Here is a 21867-nt window from a genome sequence, read left to right as displayed (position 1 = left end):
CCGTCGACCTGGGACCGGACCGCAGCGACGCACGGATGCACGCCAAGACCGTAGGATCCTACGCAGTGCCGTAGGGGACCGCACCGCCACTTCCCAGCAAATTAGGGACACTGTTGCTCCTGGGGTATCGGCGAGGACCATTCGCAACCGTCTCCATGAAGCTGGGCTACGGTCCCGCACACCGTTAGGCTGTCTTCCGCTCACGCCCCAACATCGTGCAGCCCGCCTCCAGTGGTGTCGCGACAGGCGTGAATGGAGGGACGAATGGAGACGTGTCGTCTTCAGCGATGAGAGTCGCTTCTGCCTTGGTGCCAATGATGGTCGTATGCGTGTTTGGCGCCGTGCAGGTGAGCGCCACAGTCAGGACTGCATACGACCGAGGCACACAGGGCCAACACCCGGCATCATGGTGTGGGGAGCGATCTCCTACACTGTCCGTACACCACTGGTGATCGTCGAGGGGACACTGAATAGTGCACGGTACATCCAAACCGTCATAGAACCCATCGTTCTACCATTCCTAGACCGGCAAGGTAACTTGCTGTTCCAACAGGACAATGCACGTCCGCATGTATCCCGTGCCACCCAACGTGCTCTAGAAGGAGTAAGTCAACTACCCTGGCCAGCAAGATCTCCGGATCTGTCCCCCATTGAGCATGTTTGGGACTGGATGAAGCGTCGTCTCACGCGGTCTGCACGTCCAGCACGAACGCTGGTCCAACTGAGGCGCCAGGTGGAAATGGCATGGCAAGCCGTTCCACAGGACTACATCCAGCATCTCTACGATCGTCTCCATGGGAGAATAGCAGCCTGCATTGCTGCGAAAGGTGGATATACACTGTACTAGTGCCGACATTGTGCATGCTCTGTTGCCTGTGTCTATGTGCCTGTGGTTCTGTCAGTGTGATCATGTGATGTATCTGACCCCAGGAATGTGTCAATAAAGTTTCCCCTTCCTGGGACAATGAATTCACGGTGTTCTTATTTCAATTTCCAGGAGTGTACATTCGTCAAACAGATGGGGTACTCAAAGGTGTGTGCCGGCAGAGTTGCTCGGTATCTAACAAAAGGTCGTGAAGAGCAACGAAGGATGATCTGTGAGCGATTGCTTGCGCATTACGTGACTGATCGTGACAATTTTTTTTGTCGAACATCGTTGGGCTGCTCTTCCTCATCCACTCTACAGCCCGAATATAGCTACGAAAAACAGGGGAACAATATGGTGCATAGTAATCCTGAATAACACCAACCTGCTTTCAGAAAATGATGTGTTGAAGTACTTATTGAATGCTCCTCGTATTTCATAATTTAAAACTTAGGGTAATCGACATGAACGCAGCAATGTTTAAAGCTTTTTAGAGTAATCATTCATTTGATTGCTACTGGGGTATAACAATTTTCTCGGCAAAATCTCAATGGTACACGTATGTCTCACTCCTCTCCACTTGGAAAACAGAACGATGGAAATATTTTTTTTTCTGGTAGTTACTTCTGATGAAGACATTAATTAAAATAAACAGGCATTAATCTCTTGCACTCTGAAAAATGATAACGAAAGGCTTAAGCTTCTGAAAGCTATGGATGCAAATAAAAACGTAAGTGCAGAAAACTTACAGTTCGCGCAAAATAACGTGGCCCTAGACGTAGTCTTGTCCTGACCACTGTGCGAATTCATTCCTTTGTTCAGCGTGTCACCTGCTGAGCTATCGCTCCATCTGTGGTCGCGTCAGATGTCAGTTGTATGTGGGTTGCTCACACACGTATTTCGAGAGTTTGCGTTGGTATCTCTTCTCAGCACTCCATCACAGTCCCCACACGTCGTAGAAGTTGCCAAAATGCTTCATAGTCAGACAGATTGTGTTTAACGTCGTAAATTTCGTGTCAGAAGAGATAGATCAAACTAAACTAAACTCCGTTCAAGCAGGCTTTGGAATGCCCAACGGCACCGACCGGCCGCCGTGACATCCTCAGCCCAAAGGCGTGACTGGATGCGGATAAGGAGTGGATGTGCTCAGCACGCCGCTCTCCCGGCCGTATGTCAGTTTACGAGACCGGAGCCGCTACTTCCCGGTCAAGTAGCTCCTCAGTTTGCCTCACAAGGGCTGAGTGCACCCCGCTTGCCAACAGCGCTCGGCAGATCGTATGGTGACCCATCCAATTGTTAGCCCACCCCGACAGCGCTTAACTTCGATGATCTGACGGGAACCGGTGTCACTACTGCGACAAGGCTGTTGGAAGAAGAGATAGATAAGGTAGTAAATAATCGTCTAAGAAGTGTTAGAGAGTGGAGCAGCCACGGGCGTTTTCCATCACGCAATGAAGACAGTAAATAAAGACGGCAGGTGGAAAGTAGATACTTTCTGAGAATTCTTTACTCCAGGAAAGATGCGAAAAAAGTAGAAGAAAATTTTACATTCAGATAATTATGATCTCCAGGTTGTCGGAATATTTATACATAGCATCTCCAAAACGAAAGTAATGTCAGTGGGAAAGAAATATAAACGAATTGAGTGCCAAATAGGAGGAAGAAAGAACAGGTGGACGGTTTCAAGTACTTAGGATGAATATTCTCACAGGATGGCAACATAGTGAAAGAACTGGAAGCGAGGTGTAGCAAAGCTAATGCAGTGAGCGCTCAGCTACGATCTACTCTCTTCTGCAAGAAGGAAGTCAGTACTAAGACCAAGTTGTCTGTGCACCGTTCAATCTTTCGACCAACTTTGTTGTATGGGAGCGAAAGCTGGGTGGACTCCGGTTACCTTATCAACAAGGTTGAGGTTACGGATATGAAAGTAGCTAGGATGATTGCAGGTACTAGTAGATGGGAACAATGGCAGGAGGGTGTCCACAATGAGGAAATCAAAGAAAAACTGGGAATGAACTCTATAGATGTAGCAGTCAGGGCGAACAGGCTTAGATGGTGGGGTCCTGTTACACGAATAGGAGAAGCAAGGTTACCCAAGAGACTCATGGGTTCAGCAGTAGAGGGTAGGAGGAGTCGGGGCAGACCAAGGAGAAGGTACCAGGATTCGGTTAAGAATGATTTTGAAGTAATAGGTTTAACATCAGAAGAGGCACCAATGTTAGCACTGAATAGGGGGTCATGGAAGAATTTTATAAGGGGGCTATGCTCCAGACTGAACGCTGAAAGTCATAATTAGTCTTAAATGATGATGATGATGATGATAATGATGATCCACATGCCACATATATAGTGCCCGACATCAGAGAAAATAACGTCATTTAATGTAGGCATTTCATTCTTACGGCTCTCACTTACACAACGTAGGTTTCAGGTATGTTATTTTTGATAATTTTGTCTCTTCTTACGGTATAAGAGTAAAATTATCCGGACATTCCTGTGTGATGCAGAACAGGCTATTAGACGTCGCCAGTGGTGGCAAGATTGTAAGTACTGTGTCGTCAATAGGAAAATAGTAATAGTAGAATGAGTCGGTCAGGAGAGTTCACTGACTTCGAAAGTAGACTGGTCATTGGATGTAACCTGAGTAAAAAATCCATCTGGGGCTTTGGAACCCATGTGAGGCATTGCGGTGTCTGGTTCTATAAAAACGCTTGAAATCAGCGGAGGGAATCCCTTGTGAATTCATAAGTGATACCAGCAGCTCAGCTATCACAATGATCGTACTGACAGATTTATAAAGAATGGAGTTCGAGAACAATAGTCGAAAAGATTTCATTAGCCACACATTTCTATAGTCACTGCTAACTGACGCTTAAGGTGCCGTGAAGAGCGTAGCTACTGGGCACTGGACGACTGGAAAGAGTTGATTTGGAGTTATGAATCAGGCTACACAGTGTGACAATCCGATGGAAAGGTTTGGGTTTTGTGAATACTTGGAGAACGTTACTTGCCATCATATGTAGTGCCAATAGTTAAGTACAGAGGTGGTTGTGCTACGGTATGTGGGTGTTTTTCGTCGTTTGACTTTGGTTCGCTAATTGCGCTTAAGAAAACGCTAAATGTTAAAGCATTATGTACTGCGTACAGTAGAAGAATAGTTTGGAGATGCCGATTATACCAGCATGACAGTTTATTACCATAAAGCAACTTGCTTGAGGCTATGGTCTGTCCTCTGTAACATTCCTAAGGTGAACTAGCCTGCCCAGCGTTCAAACATGAACCCCATGTAAGACCTTTGGGATGAGTTAGAAAGTCGACTTTGCTCCAAACCCTGGTGACCAACATCTCTACATTATCTGGTTTAGGCTCTTGAGGTATGTGGTGTCACTCCTCCAGAGGCATTTGGACGCTTCCCTGAAAGTGTCCGCAGCTGTCATAAAGATGAATTAATGTCCACTTGTTGGTGTCTGGAAACTTTTCATCAGATAGTGTGTTTGTATGTTCCAGTGTAGGTATAATTCACATTCTGTAACACTTAACAGCTGGAAAAGATTATCAGTTAAGAGGAAGGTGTATCTGAACATTAAAATACATGGAGTAAAGGTGCTGGCTTTTTTAATAACTTGGGAAATTATCGTTAAAAGGGCAGATTTTCTTGAGAACTTTTGTATTTGTTGAATTATTGTACGCATGCAGACAGTCTGTCAATACAATCATTTGTAGGCTCGCTAGCTGCAGCTTGGAAGTTCTACGAGATGCCCGTTTCCGAAAACCTCCTATGTAGCATGGTGGTCGTTTATAAGGAAACCTCCACTAATACCCTTGTCCCCTCTGCTCCCGCGCCGTCTGTGCAGGAAGAGGCTAAGTTATTTTGTGCACACTCTATATCGTTTCAATCCTCACCTACAAGATGTAAGAGGTGGCAAAACCTGGTATGGGGGATAAGAATAATGTGTCACTAACACTTCGAAAAAATCAAAAATCGACCATGAAACTTGGTGATAGTGTTATTCCTCTTCTTCGTATTCAAACTTAAATGCAACAAATTTATCCCAGTAGTAAATGGCTTGGTGGAGACCTCGGTTTAGACGTCTGCATTTCGGCTCTTCAGGAAATGTTCCACCTCTAAAATCGCTTCATTGTCATTCTTCAAATGCCAACCACGTAATGGCTCCTTCAGTCAAGGAAAGAGCCAGAAGAATGAAGGGGGTGGGGGTGGAGGAAGTTTGGTTGCCCAAACAAGCTGTACGTGTGAGCTAAGATTCATTTTCGACTTATAGCCAAGCGACGTGAAACAGCGTAAGGAGCCGGAACAGTCTTAGAATAATCGACCAGCAACCAGTGACTCCGACTGAGTAGTCTCTGTCAGGAGGGAGCTCTTTTATGCGTAAACAGGATCTAAGTATCTACTGTATTTGTGTGTCAGCACGCAGATCGTTATCCGCTGTGAAAGGAATACATTATTTATTTCTTATTTTTGATCTTTTGAAAGGAAGAACTTCAACAGTTTGTTTATGTCATTAACGGTTTTAACCGTTCTACATAAATAGTACAGAAACGCTGGTTACCGTCGAAATGTATAACTTATTTAGTGCTCTGTTGTCATGAACCCAAAACGCAGTATAGCAGGATCTGAAACTTGCAGCCTGGAATTGCAGATGTATTGTGCAGCTAGGTGCACCTATAAGATTGAATTATAAATGTACGTGTAACATGTATCACGCATTATCTTAAACATATCAAACGCGTAATTTTATCCACTCAACAGATGTAGCGTCGGACCCATGGGGTGGGGGGGGGGGGGTATGTCTCCCAATGCCCGTGTGCAGTGCTGGTGTGGTCTTCAGTACGGTTCGTTGCAGCTCGCTAACGCTAGTCTGTCTTGTTCAAGACTCATCATCTCTGAGTAGCTACGGCAACCTCTATCCAGCTGACCTTTCAAAACGTAGTCAAGCCGTAGTCTCCCTATAAAATTTTAACCCTACCCCCCCCCCTCCCCCACTGTCTTAGACTACCACACTACCAAACTGTGTTTTCTTTTTATCTTTTGACATGTGCTACCAAGCTCTCCCTTCTTTCGGTTAAGTTGTGACACAATTTTCTTTCCCAATTCGATTCAGTAACTCTTCATTAACTAACCGATCTAATCTTCAGTATTCCTCTGTAGCACTACATTTCAAAATCTTCCCTTTCTGTCTACCTGCGATTAACTCTCGAACAACGATACAAATACCTTCCGAAAACAGTTCCTAACACCTAAATTTATATTCAATGTTAATAATTTCTCTTACAGGAATCCTTTAAATACTATTGATAGCCAGCATTGTATATCCTTCGTACCTTTGGGCATCGTTATCTACTTTGATCCCGAAATAGAAAAAACTTATCTGCTACTGTTTAATGTATCGATTCCTAGTCTGTTTCCCTTAGCGTAGCCTGATTTTGTTGGACTACATTCCATTACCCAGCTTTCACTTTTGTTTATATTCATAACTCTTTTCACATGATCTTTCAGATCTTTTTCCGTCTCGGACAGAATTACTAGATCATCGGTAAACCTTGAAGTGTTTACCTCTTCTCCCTCATCTTTCCCTTTGTAATATCCTTCTTGGTTTCCATTATTGACAGATTCGATAACGTGATGATAACATCCTCCTGGATAGCCCCCGACCGGAAGTTCTAATGGACTACTTCACCTCTGGAATATTTTATCAAAAAAGTGTTCAAATGTGTGTGAAATCTTATGGGACTTAACTGCTAAGGTCATCGGTCCCTAAGCTTACACACTACTTCACCTAAATTATTCTAAGGGCAAACACACATATCCATGCCCGAGGAAGGACTCGAACCTCCGCCGGGACCAGCCGCACAGTCCATGACTGCAGCGCCTTAGACCGCTCGGCTAAACCCGCGCGGCAATATTTTATCAAAGAGGATGAAAACATCACTAAAATGTACAGTGAAACTTAATGTCCAAGGGAAATATGATGGTAGTAGTTTGCTCTTGTTTCTAGAAGCTGCCCTTTCCCCTTCACAGATAGCACGCGGTATGTGTTTATTTTACAAAGCCACTTCAGTTAACTGATGTCCTTTTTCAGGAACCACGGGTTAGTCTGGCCTCTCCACACTTACGTGGTTGTATCTACGATACTGCTCTAATTGTCGTTGAGGCGTGCAAGTCACCCCACCACAACAGGGGCTATGATTCCTTGGGGGGAATGAAAAGTGAATTCCACTGTAAAAAAGTAGACTATGTTTGAACAAGGCAACCGTTCACTTAGCTGGCCACCAGTCATCCAATGTGGGGTCTGGTACTGACACATTTTAGCTGTCAATTGAATTGTTTTGCGCCAAACGAGTATATTTTATAGCTGCCATTGTCACTTCTATGGAGATGAAAGCAAACCAAGCCACTATGATCAAAGCTGCACCTATGGTACACATTATGCTGGGACACAGTATGTCCTGATTGGTTGATTGAGGCACTGTTCTGAAGTCACCCTTCCCGTTTCCAATCTCAGTTCCACGTTGTTCGCTTGCAATTATAAAACAGTGTAGTAGTAATTTACTTATTAAGAGTATAGCTTCATTTATTAGTACCGCAACGTTACACTAATTACACACAACAAAAAAAGTTTTGTATCACCCCAGTTCCCAGAACTTCTGAAGGTAGACGTTGACTGTGGATAATGTATCACAGACACAGCCCTTTTGACTGTTCAGAGACGTCACAAAACCCTCCCAAATATGTAAAACACCATGCATGAGCAGCGCCTATTAAACGGAGGGGGTCCGACAGCCGATCAGTTCCAATCATTCCACCAGGAAGGAGGTACACGGTTCGAGTTGTCTGTAGTTCGACCATGCCTAGACGGTCAATACTAAGGATCGATCGCGTTCGCATTGTTACGAGTACTTTGTGCCAGGAAGGACTCTCAACAAGGGAAGTGTCCAGGCGTCTCGGAATGAACCAAAGCGATGTTGTTCGCACATGGAGGAGATACAGAAAGACATGAACTGTCGATGACATGCCTCGCTCAGGCCGCCAAAGGCTACTAATGCAGTGGATGATCGCTACCTACGGATTATGACTCGGAGGAACCATGACAGTAACGCCACCATGTTGAATAATGCTTTTCGTGCACTACAGGACGTCGTGTTACGACTCAAGCTGTGCACAATAGGCTGCATGTTGCGCAACTTCACTCCCGACGTATATGGCGAGGTCCATCTTTGCAACCACGACACCATGCAGCATGGTACAGATGAGCCCAAAAACACGCCGAATGGACCGCTCAGGATTGGCATCACGTTCTCTTCAACGACGAGTGTTGCATATTCTTTCAACCAGACAATCGTCAGAGACATGTTTGGAGGCAATCCAGTTCGTCTGAACGCCTTAGACACGCTGTCCAGAGAAAGCAACAAGGTGGAGGTTCCCTACTGTTCTGACGTGGCATTATGTGCAGCCGACGTACGCCGCTGGTGGACTTGGAAGGCGCCGTAACTGCTGTACGATACATGAATGCCATCCTTCGACCATATCGGCGCCATATTGGCGAGGAATTCGTCTTCATGGACGACAATTCTGGCCCCCATCGTACACATCTTGTGAATGACTTCCTTCAGGATAACGACATCGCTCGACTACAGTGGCTGGCATGTTCTCCAGACATGAGTCTTACCGAACATGCCTGGGATAGATTGAAAAGGGCTGTTTATGGACGACGTGACCCACCAGCCACTCTGAGGTATCTACACCGAATCGCCGTTGAGGAGTGGGACAATCTGGATCAAAAGTGCCTTGATGAACTTGTGGATAGTATGCCACGACGAATACAGGCCTGCATGAATGCAAGAGGACGTGCTACTGTGTATTAGAGGTACCGGTGTGTGCAGCAATCTGGACCACCACCTCTAAAGGCCTCGCTGTATGGTGGAACAACATGCAATGTGTGGTTTTCATGAGCAATAAAAAGGACGGAACTGATGTTTATGTTGATCTCTATTCCAGTTTTCTGTACAGGTTCCGGATCTCTAGGAACCGATGTGATGCCAAACTTTTTTTGATGTGTGTATTTTATGAGGAAGTATTTATGAGCGAAGTTCAAAATGGTTCAAATGGCTCTGAGCACTATGGGACTCAACTGCTGTGGTCATAAGTCCCCTAGAACTTAGAACTACTTAAACCTAACTAACCTAAGGACATCACACACATCCATGCCCGAGGCAGGATTCGAACCTGCGACCGTAGCGGTCGTGCGGTTCTAGACTGTAGCGCCTTTAACCGCGCGGCCACTCCGGCCGGCTATGAGCGAAGTGACGTCCACATGTCAGGAGAGCATCTGTCCAGAGAATAAAGGAAGTGTAACGTCCTAGAAGGTTAGATTTTTGTGCAGGGCTGGTTCTCGAACGAGGATGTTAGACTTTCTTACCGAATGAGCTATCCAGGGGTAACTAAGAATTGTCCTCACCACTATTAATATCTGTCAGTACCTCTCACGAAGTCTCACGGAATCCCTACACAGTCTTGAACTGCTAGGAAGCTTTAACACAGAGCTCTGGTCGCTGCAGAGTGAAACACTCATTGAGTGAGAGAGTTTAAATATCGTTCCAGTTTCGGAAATTCACATTCTAAATTCTGCCTGGTAACGACCACAATTTTTAAAAATATTTTCTCATTTCTTGAGGAAGAATGATACCTCTGACTTCTCCTACCTTTGAATGGTAGAATGGTAGAACAGGGTGTTAGGTAGCTGGCATTTACTGCCTTAAAGTAGAGGAATACAGCTGTCAATGCCAAGGTACAGATTAAGACAATACAATACACAGTGGGTCACAGAGTCATTCAGATTAACTGCGACAGAACAGAATGCTCACAGGACACTGTCAAATTGCCATTGACACCAGAACTACAAAAAGAAGCGCTAGGAAGATTCCTGTGGAAGCTTCATCGTGCTCTGAAGCTTGGTGACGTCGTTTGCTCCTCTGGCTCTGACCCTCATCTTGGCGACTAGATTAGCCACAGCTTCGTTAGGGGAGATGTACAGGCAGGATTTATCCTATGGTGGGTTGTGAGTCATGTTTGGATAGCAAGGTGGGTTATGCTGTTGGGATTGAACGGCCGATCAGGATTCGAGTTACGAATTTGTTCGTAGTTTGAAACAACCGTGAACTTCGAAACGATTCTCTCTATCCTGTAGGATAAAGTGCGCAGTGAGAGAAGGACTATATTTACTATCGGATCAAAAGTATCCATACGCTCCTAGGCACTGCGGGAGTGACGGCTAGATGTCATGAGAGGCAGACCTGCCAGTACGAAAGGATTCGGGGAGTATCGTGTTTTCAGTACAGAAGCAGGAACATCAGAATAGGTCGCTGAGGAGAGCTCATTAACTTTGAACGTGAACTAGAAAAGAAAAATCATAGGGGCATTTCAACTATTCTTAATCTGCTCAAGTCGATTATTGGTGATGTGGCTCTGGAAAAGAGGAGAAGCAACCACCGTTAAACTAAAACCGGGCAGACCTCATGTACCGATGGTCAGGGGCCACCGAGCACTGTTGAAGGTGGCTATAAGTTCGCACGAAATTTGGTAAGGGAATCACTCGTGAGCTCCAAATTACTACAAGCACCTCAACTAGCACTGAGCGCAGCGATTCCGTGTAAATGATATCCTTATCTTGAGGTGATGTAAAGAGCTACGCCACTAGACAGTGGATGACTAGTGGATACGTGGCGCAGTTGGCGCCAGTCGCTTCTCTGTATTCTTTTGAGATCTCTGCGATCGATTCTGTATAGCGTGGCCGCGGTTTTCCTCTCTGGTCGCTTTTCGGCTATTTAAGAGCACGACGCTGTGTGGAGAGGGCTGGTTTTAGGTAGGTTGGTTGGCGCTCCCTTCTGCAGTGTGGTTGTCGGCGATCGCTCTTCGTGCATGCTCTGCCTCTTTCTGTCACATGGGCTGTGGGACTGCGGACGGAGACGTGCGTGCGGTCGGAGACTGTGTACTGCGTCTATTGAGAGGGCGATGGTCTCGTCTGTGCTGCTAAACGATGTGAACGTGCGGAAGTGGCTTTGGAATGTATCAGCCTGTAACCGGATACGCTACAGAAACAAATGGTGGGAATTATTCAGGTTCTTAAACTTCTGCCGTATATATGTATATCGAATTTCGTGCAGTTTGCAGTTAACGGCTCCCACAGTGTTTGTGCACCCATGTTAACTGATTCGTACTGACCACTGGTGCACAACTTTTTGAAGAGTGGTTACGTGTGTGAATAAGGTTTGCCTGTTCTGGGCGCTCTTGAGTCTGTGCACTCCGAAATAACGACAGGTTCGATTTTATGGCTGTCTGGTGGTATTTAGGTAATGTGTTCAGAGATAAACAAGCAGGGGCTGAATGATGAAAATTTATTGTGTGCTAGAGTACTGTCGTATTGTATTTAAAGAGTGTGTGTTTATGGAATATATATAATATAATTAATCGGCTCTCGGGTTATGTTATCAGTTAAGTTACGAGGGCGTGATTCAGCACTATGACCAGCTTCTTATAGATTTGAGTATATTATCACTTCCTGCGCTGGCAGGAAAAAGCCTGTCTGCACATACTATTAATGACAGAGTATTGCAGACATTTAAAGTGGTTAATTCTGAATGTGAATGGCTTGTGGGTCCCTCGTGGCCGTATTGCTGTTTTGAATTTTTCTAATGTTTTAAGGATTGTGTTACTCTGGATTCTGCTGCTGTGTGGCTTTATGTTATTGTTTCAGTGGTATAATCAACGCTGCGCCTTGTCCGCTGTAGCTGGTCGTTTAACTGGAGGACGACGCCTTGGCGGCTGCCAGTTTGAATTGTAACCGATAGCGCGATCGCTGTGTTTGATCGTTCTTCGGCGAATTTAAGTTGAGTATTTTATTATTTGTCCCTGGTAACGCAGAGGCGTCCGTCTTTCCATCTTCAACGTTTCTTTCAGCTTTCATTCAGGCTCCATCTGAGTTGTAGTTTGCGCGCTCCTCTGATGTGCTGTTATTTGTTACTGAAATTCTGCAATGCCCGGAGGATGCCTTTCATTGTACTGACTTTTTAATGTCTTATTCAGAAAGCGAAATTGTGAGTTATTCCTGCTGTTACATCTTAAAAGGTGTTCTGCTTCTGCTGAAGTTTGCTCATTAAACCTTTTATTGTTTGTATGGTTCATACGATTTATGTAGAGAGGGTTTTAAAATTATTTATTATTTGCGGTGGGCTTTGACGCCCGTAGGCATTTCGTCTGTTAAAGTAATGTTTCAAATTCTAGGTCAGTTATGTATATTATTCACGGATAACAGCAGTTTGCTGTCATGCAATTGTTAAATAAAATCTGTTGGAAATTACAAGCCAGAGTTTGTGTTTGATTGGTAATTATTGCCCTGTCTTTATTGAGCTGAAGTATCCTTGAGCGTGTGTCCCACGTCTCAACTAGAAACGATTAATGTGGAGTGAAAACTCACGCTATATCCTTTGGCAATCCGATGGAAGGATTTGGGTTTGTGAATTCGTGGAAAACTTTGCCTGCCATCAGGTGTGGTGCCAATAATGAAGTACGGAGTTTATGATATTACAGCATGTTGGCGTTTTTCGTGGTTTAAGGGGGTTGGGAAGCTTGTTGCTCAAGAAAACGTTGAATTGGAAAGTTCGTGAATACATATTACAGCAGTGTGTACAATAGAGAAACAGTTCGGAGACGATGATCATTTCTTTCAGTATGAGGAAGTACCTGCCATAAAGCTGCCTTTGTGAGGCAGTCGTATATGGACAATAATATTCTTGAACTGCACTTACCTGCCCAGAACCTGACCTCAACTCAATGGAACGCTGTTCACATAAGCTGGGACGATGACTTCGCCCTAGACTCCATAAATCAACCACTTCAATGGAAATGTTCGTAGCAGAGTCGAGCAGTCATATGTTCAAATGTGTGTGAAATCTTATGGGACTTAACTGATAAGGTCATCAGTCCCTAAGCTTACGCACTACTTAACCTAAATTATCGTAAGAACAAACACACACCCATGCCAGAGGGAGGACTCTAACCTCCGCCGGGACCAGCCGCACAGTCCATTATTGCAGTGCCTGAGACCGCTCGGCTAATCCCGCGGGGCAGCCGACATAAGTGCGAAGGGTAGACTCTAATAGCTGGACACTAATTAGTGTCCACATACTTCTTTTGTATGCGTTTCAAGTCACAGAATTTATGTTTTTTTTTTTTTTTTGTAATTTTTCATGATGTGGGGCCACAGTCTGAATATATTACTTTAAAGTCAGTACCGCCATTACACTGTTTTTTATTTGCAGTGTTACATTTACACGATCATGATTTCCGCTTAAAGTGCCATTACCAAGTGGTTTAATGTTATACACTGCCTAAGATGGCATACTGTCGTATTTAAAATACACTATTAGACACATTGTCTAAGGGTCAATATCTCTGGTAAAAGCCTACTGTGAAACGTCCCCTTAGAAAACTTTATACAAGACTGTGCTTAAACTGACACACAATATTTTTAGCGCAACGTAATCTGAGTTTCAAAAATCCCTATAAAAGAATGGCCCTGACTAACATTAACCTATACCTTTCACAAATCACTTACCTCACCGAAAATCTTCGTTACTCGAACTACTGCAATACAGCAAGTGCCACTACTGCCAGCTAAATAAAAGATTCAAACTAATGAAGGCACTAACTACTGATAGGCATAGTTAGCAAATGAAAGATTTTGATAGAGAACAAACAATGTATTTACCTTACTAGTGTTCAAAAGTCATAATATATATAGCAGTTCATGACATCCAGTCTTAAAAATTTCAAAACTCTGCCATTTCTCTCCCCACATCCACCACTGCTGGCGGCTCACCTCCAACTGCGCAACGCTACGCGCTGTTAACAGCCAACTGCCCAACGCTACAATGGCGAGTATTACAACAATGCCAACCAGCCACAGACTGCACACAGCACAGCCAGTGATTTTCATACAGAGCACTACGTGGCGTTACCAATAAAAAATGGTTCAAATGGCTCTGAGCACTATGGGACTCAACTGCTGTGGTCATAAGTCCCCTAGAACTTAGAACTACTTAAACCTAACTAACCTAAAGACATCACACACATCCATGCCCGAGGCAGGATTCGAACCTGCGACCGTAGCAGTCGCACGGTTCCGGACTGCGCGCCTAGAACCGCGAGACCACCGCGGCCGGCGTCACCAATAAGGAAACCCAAATAGCCTAATTACATAGCCCCCATGCTCCCACAAAAAAATTTTACAAATTGTTTTGGGCAGTGGCCAATACAGATTTGAAAATTTTTTTCATAATTACAATAACAAAGAAATCAAATGCACACACTTATTGATACAATGTTGGTCAAAAGCTAAAATTTTCTCACAGTCCATAAAGACAGTCGTGATCATTCATCACAGTAAAATTGCGGTGTTTTTTTTTCTCAAAGTGTGAGCAGTAAAAGAAAATGCACGTGGAAGTAGTGGATTTCCATGCAGTCTTGGAGAAGTAGTGTTGTCCTTCCAACGGAAAGACAGTGCCTATTCTTGGCATGTAGACAGGTAATGGGCCACAACAGAGCAAACCCACAGCAGAGTCAGTCGAAGTTTTGAAGAATATTGGTAGGTAGGTCATCAAAGAGCAGACCCACTGTAGTTCTGGTAGAGAGTATGGTATTGGTGAGTCATCAAAGGTGCAGACCCGGTGCAGTCCTTGTAGAAATAATGGTATTGGTGAGTCATCAAAGATGCAGACCCACTGTAGTCCTTGTAGAGACGGCCAGCAGCCAATTGTTGCGACTGTGCAGGTGCACAATCACCATCGAAGAGTCTTGCGGAGAATATAGCAAGTCCATAAACCACCACTTGTGTACTCACAAAGTTTTTGGAATTGTCCTTAGAACCAGAAATGCTGTTAACCAGTCCCTTGCTGACTTATCAACACACGTGGGAGCACTAACAGTCCTCTTTTTTTTTTTTTTTTACATATTGTGCATATACTATGACCAACATAAATGTGTGCAGTGAAATGAATGCTTACAAGTTACTTAATTTGGTGAACTGGTGTCAATTACAATATTATAACATGAGAATACAATAACAAAGATACAAAATATATCATTAAAGAACATAACAATACAGATAACATTTGTAGTAATACAGGCTTTGCAAAAGAATCGAACTAACATATACATCAGTGTTACAGGAATTATGACATAAGTAAATACATAAAAGATGAGAATAACTTTTGAAACATCAACTTTACACATGAGCATTAAAACAAAACAGAATAAATAACTTCTAAGCATATTTACAAGGTAAATAACATATTATCAGAAAAATTCTACAACATAAATGTTATTAGCTAGACACATACAGACAGGAAAAACACAAATTCACATAGTGTAATAACACAAAAATACAGGGCAGGGTTTTTTTTCAGTGTAACATTTGTTACTGCAGTCCAACCCAAAACTTCATTCCATAGATCTTTCGTCTTATTTCAACATTTGTTTCCACCAAAAAAAATCCTATCCAAGCATGCTTTCGGTATTTATATGTTCACATATTTCTTACCTCATTATTTATTTTCCATTATCTTACCTCATCATTTATTTCCAAGAAACTTCTACCTAAACCTGTTGTCCCTCAACCCTACTTTTTTGTTCATATCCTCTTTTAAATACTTTTTTGGCCAAACCATTTTCTTATAGCTTCTCAATGCTTCTCTTTCCATTCATCACAACTCGTTCTCTTATATAGCCTACCCTATCTTAAGCTAACTTAAATCTACTGAGCTCAGATGCTAAACTAAGGGACGAGGCAATGCAGCAGCACAAAACAATTAATACAAACAGCAATGAAAAAAAAATGGAAATTGTCAAAGCAAGCAGCTGCAAATTTATATTAGCAGAGCAAATGCAACATTACAGCTAATATGAGCCAATGTGCAGCAACAAGAAAAAAAATCAGTAGTAAAACTGGCTTAACAGAGTAATACAAAGTCAAATTCAGTAACATTATGCCTGGCAAACAGCAGCAGCAAATGCAATAACTTATATCTAAACATGACAAAGCTCAAGCAGAAAAAATATTACAGTAAAATGGCCATGTTTAATACCTATGTCACATCTTAACACTAGGGTGATGCATCAACTTAACTTACACTACTAAATAAGTTACCCAGTCATTGACAAAAATTATGTATGTAATTCCTGTGAAGGGAAATGTCTTTTTGTGCTCCCTCGATTTTTTGAAGTAGATTATAAAGTTATTATTTACTGGATCTGTAGGCATAAATATTTATACTAGTACATCTATAGAATTTAATTTAACCAGTGCTGCAGTGCAGGTAGAAACTAGATATTAAACAAAATGAGTAATCTCTCAACTGCAAAGACAACAGATGTAAAATGTTTCTCATCATTTCATTAGGCATTTTAGTAAATATCATGAATTAAGAGCTCCACAGTTTAATCATATGTTTTCACGTTTGAGCGTGTCGTATTTGTGATGCTTTCAACAAAGAAATGTCAGTAGCGAGGATAATGGCCTCTTTTTTTTTTTCTCCACCTAATGGCTTTCTTTTGCCAGACGACTATCTCTCAGCTGGGCGCCCAAAACGCATTACGTCAAGGTCACTTACCTTTCTTACTGAAATATTTACAACAGCAGTTTCTGCTACAGTGACAGTCTCATATAAAAATATTTTCACAGGTTGAGAATTTGCGTTACAAATGTGTAGAAAATAAAATCCTATAAATATAACGGTGTCCAAAAATTTTTCGACAGCATTGTAATACATTCACGCATGTACACACATTTCATAATTCCTAAAGTACGATTCTTGGTTTCCAACATCCTTTTCCACAAATCAGAGTCCCCAACCACTACTCATTATTCCTTACCTTATTATACATATACATATTCGTCGACATTTCTTCAGTATTTCATCATAAGAAATACGTAGCATAATCAAATTCCTCATATACGGTAGCATCATCTTATTGATCATAAACATATCTCAACAGCATAATACACATCATCGTCGTAATAATATCATAACATCTCAGTCTATTCTCAAAATCGTCATAGCTTCCTCCAATAATTTCAAAACCTAAAAAAAGTTCTCTGCTCATTTCAATAGTGTGATCGACCTCAAACGTGCTTTAAAAATCATGATCCCATACCAACTATCATGCAAAGCTCTCATGATATGACAATGATTCCCAAAAAATGTGAACAGTTCACACAGTACAGACAAAATACAATTTCATAAGTGTGAAGTTATCCAACTGTGTAATTGCATAAACATGTGTCACTGACGTAGTAAAAAAATGTTTGTCTCTCTCAGTTAAATGATCAGATAGCTGTGTAATTGTGTGTTAGAGAAATATGGTACCGATGTCTAAAGTTGTATAAGCAAATACCATATTAGCTAGGTCTCCTTGTGCTTGCCAAACACATGGTACACATAGTAAACGTGTACCCCCCTGAGGATTAATGTAATTATACCCTCAGGTGTTACAGATTACAGAAATGGAATGAAATGTATCATGGAAAACTTTCATTGTAATTCAAAAATCTTGAAAAATAAATGGTTTAAGTACAAAATTAATCACTCATATGCGTCTCCTGTAGCGCTGAATGTGTGTCTTGCTGTAAGATAATTCTGTGGAACTGTCATAGTTATCGTCCTCTGTAAGCAAAGTTCTGCTGACGTCAATGTACTTACCTCATGATAAACAAAAGTGAAATGCTTTGCGTATAGATATCTTACTTATTACACTTATTGCCGTGATGAAGAAAGTACTGTGCTGTAACGTATTGTTGTGCTACAGAAAAGGCTGTCTCATTGTAGCTATATCACAAACGTTACTACTAAAACATGTTTTCCTTTCCAGAAGAATTCATAAAAACTGTGCAGATATAAAACAGAAACACCGCAATAGCAACATTGTAAATTGTCACTCATTAGTAGCGTCGTGATAAAATCGTGTAGCTGTCACATAAACTAACCACTGTGGCATCTCGTACCTTGCAGAAAGTACTTTAAACGCAGAATGTATTTTCAAGTAAACCAAAATGTTGCATTAAAATCTCATTAGCAGTACCAGTATATGTTCTAAGTATGTAAGCCTGATAGTCGTTACATAATCGTGCAACAAACAAGCAAGGATGTACAAATAACAACACTGTGTCGTCTGTTCACTATAACAATGCATTCGTAGTTTCTGTTTAAAAATGTTCCCTAGGTTCTAGACTGGATAGTTAACTTCAAAACGTTGTTGCATGTTAACAGATTCTAAGTCTGACAAAGCATACTAATAACGTGAAGTGAAAAATTTTATAGGAAAGACTAAGTTAAAAGGCAGATTATCTCTCAATAAATGGTTTTACATGTGAAATGTGGTGCAATCCTTTACTCTTCCTAGTGGACAGAGTTTAAACTTCAAAGCAGTTATCATGTTGTACACGTCGGTAAGGAATGTTAAAATTTTTCTCAAGGCTAGCGTCTTATGTTATTTTTCTCGGAGCCAACCAGCGCACGTGGCTGCCTGTGGTGCGAGTCATTGTCTGTTTCTTTGTTGGCGCGCGTCGTTATTGGGATTAGGAGACCTAACTTCTACAAATTCACCTTGTCAAGAGGGCCCTGCCCTGTTTGAATTCCGCCAGTTCTGATGCAATTCAGGTCTGTTGTTACGATCATATCGTCTGTCGTCATGTCGGTAGATTCCACAGTTTCTTTCTTGTCGGTCACGTGGTGGAGAATTTCTCCCAGAATCCTAACTGCGCGGAGGACCATCGCGTCTGACGTTATTCTGTCTCCCTTGATAATAATTGTTTTGGTTTCCATATTGTCTGTTTCTGTGGTTATCTGTCATATTCATAATTACGGAAGTGCGATCTTTCTCTATAACTATTATTCTGGCAACGGTTGTCATACTGGTGGCGTCTGTTTTGGTCACGATTTGTGTTGTGAGAATAGCCTTGTCGTGTCCAGTTATTATTTCTTTCATCGCGGAATTGCGACAGATGTGACCTGTAATTGTTGTGTTCCTGTTTTCGCGTTCCGCGATCGTCAGTGTCAATTTCTAACTCTTGTAAAAGTCCCTGAAAAGCTTCAATGTCATCTTTGCAACGTCCTGCCAAAATAATATATCGTAAATGTTCAGGTAGTTTGATTAATCAAATGCGGATCAGTTCTGAGGGGCTGTATGGGTTTGACAGGTACTGATTCTTGTGCAACATGTCTTCAAAATATTTCACAAGACCGGAAAATTCAGATTGTTCGAAATGTTTCATCATTATGATGCTATGTTTTACTCGGTCTTGTGTAGCTTGAGACCAATATGCTGAGAGGAAGGCATGATAAAATTCTCCTTCACTGTGACAATCGTGAATGACCGGTCGCATTCTTACAGCTGGTTCATTCTCTAAATAGCCCCACATAAATTCTAATCTGTGCTCTAATGACCAGTTGGGGGGAAAACAATGAGGGAATTGATGAAGCCATGCTCATGGATGAATGTCGTTGCCGGAATTCTTAAATGTTTTGAATTTACGTGTAGTAATGAACAGCTTATAGTCAAAATCATCATGTCGGCAAGTCGCTAATCGGTCATTGTTACTTCGTTTCGGCGTTTCCATCTCAAAATTCGGTATACCTTGCCAATTTCTTTCATAATTTCCGAAGTGCCTCGTGTTATTATTTTGTGGCTGTTCCGTATTTCTATGTCCCTCTTCCCGTATTGGAGCACGAGTGTCATCTGAAATATGTAATTCTTGTATTACCTCCGTCAACTGATCTTGTACTTCCCGGATTTCTCTTTTGTACTGTGTATTGATTTGATTTGCATTTTGTTTGAATTTTCTAATTTGTTCATACTCTTCTGTGTCAGCGAAGGCTACCGGTCTTGTGTCATTCAGATCATCATCTACCTTTGCAGATAAGTTAGTTAACTGATCCAAAAGTTCGGCTACTTTCTCCGATAGTGAACACATTTCATCAGTGTGTTTTTCTGAACCAAGTTTCAGGGTGTCCATTTGTGTTGAAATCGAATCTACTGTGTCCTGTAAGTTTTCCTGAGCTTTTGCAAGTTGCGTAACCGAATCGGTAGATGCAACTGAGTCAATTTTAGCTTGCAAGGTGTCGTGATTTTCATGAAAAATAGTTTGCAGTTCTGTTATGGCTGCTTCGTGATTCTGTAATGCATTTTCGTGCCGCGAAAAAATAGGTTGAAAATGCTCACAAATTTGTGTTTTTACGTCATTACAGATTTTTTGACATTTCGATTCAATGTTATGTAACTCAGTAGTTAAATTTCATGTGTTTGTTCAAGCGTGGTGTCTAACTTCCGAAGATTTTGTTCCATTGTGCCTAACTTTTGAAGCTTTTGTCCCATTTGTTGCATTAATTGTAAAAACAATGCACTGGTGTCTGAAACATGTTCCTCAGTGCTACTCGGCAATGCATTTGAACCGGCAATATTCTCATTTTGAAAAGCAGAAAAGGTGTCTTGACTTATTTGAAAAAACGGCGAGGACCCAAAACCTGAATCTACAGTATTTGCAAGATTGTGTCCTGTCATTTCGGATTCCTGAGGCAAGCTGTTGCCGACCGATCGATCGATAATGCTTCCCTGTTCACTAATTGTTTCTCTGCCTACACAATTATTTGCAGCTCGCTCCATTTCCCTATGCACAATTACCAAATTACTACTTTGAACATTAGTTAATTCATTACTCGGCAGCGCTAACATACTGCTTTCGTCTTCAGTATCATTTCTCAGTTTACTTTGGAGCCTAGTATTACGTTTTTCACACGCCATTATTGTCACAATATTTCGCACGACAACACAGAAAAACACAATTTGAAGAGCAAAATAAGAAAACACATTAACATGACATTGAAATACTATCTTGTTAATTGCAAGCGCAGCTGCGAAATACTTGGTGCAAATGTACATGCATGCCACAACTGTCACTGTACAAGAATGAAAAACTACAACTACAAAGGAAATTCTCTCTACAATTATGCGCTAGCAATAAACAAAGGCTGCACTAATTGCACAAACTACAAGAAAAAATCAGAAGATTCCAGTGAGGTATCCTGCCACGGTCGCCATATGAAATGTCCCCTTAGAAAAATTTATACAAGACTGTGCTTAAACTGACACACAATATTTTTAGCGCAACGTAATCTGAGTTTCAAAAATCCCTATAAAAGAATGGCCCTGACTAACATTAACCTATACCTTTCACAAATCACTTACCTCACCGAAAATCTTCGTTACTCGAACTACTGCAATACAGCGAGCGCCACTACTGCCAGCTAAATAAAAGATTCAAACTACTGAAGGCACTAAATACTGATAGGCATAGTTAGCAAATGAAAGATTTTGATAGAAAACAAACAATGTATTTACCTTACTAGTGTTCAAAAGTCATAATATATATAGCAGTTCCCGACATCCAGTCTTAAAAATTTCAAAACTCCGCCATTTCTCTCCCCACATCCACCACTGCAGGCGGCTCACCTCCAACTGCGCAACGCTACGCGCTGTTAACAGTCAACTGCCCAACGCTACAATGGCGAGTATTACAACAATGCCAACCAGCCACAGACTGCACACAGCACAGCCAGTGATTTTCATACAGAGCGCTACGTGGCGTTACCAATAAGAAAACCTAAATAGCCTACTTACAACTGCTTCGTTTTATCACTGAGTATACCATCTTGACAGAATGTCTAAATGAGGGCTACTATTGCTGTTAATTTTGCAAACAAAAAAAGTCATCGGTTTTCGAACACGAGATGCAAAATTGTGAAACTGCTACGATATACAGTGCAGCACCGCTTCGCCAAATGTGGAAGTACGGTAGAAACATTGACCGCCGTTTTCTCACAAACGGTCGAGGATCTACGGATAAGCTTAGACACGTGTTCGCTTATTTTGACCATTC

Source organism: Schistocerca nitens, chromosome 1 (assembly GCF_023898315.1).
Source record: "Schistocerca nitens isolate TAMUIC-IGC-003100 chromosome 1, iqSchNite1.1, whole genome shotgun sequence".
NCBI lineage: Eukaryota > Metazoa > Arthropoda > Insecta > Orthoptera > Acrididae > Schistocerca > Schistocerca nitens.
This window is presented reverse-complemented; position numbering follows the sequence as displayed.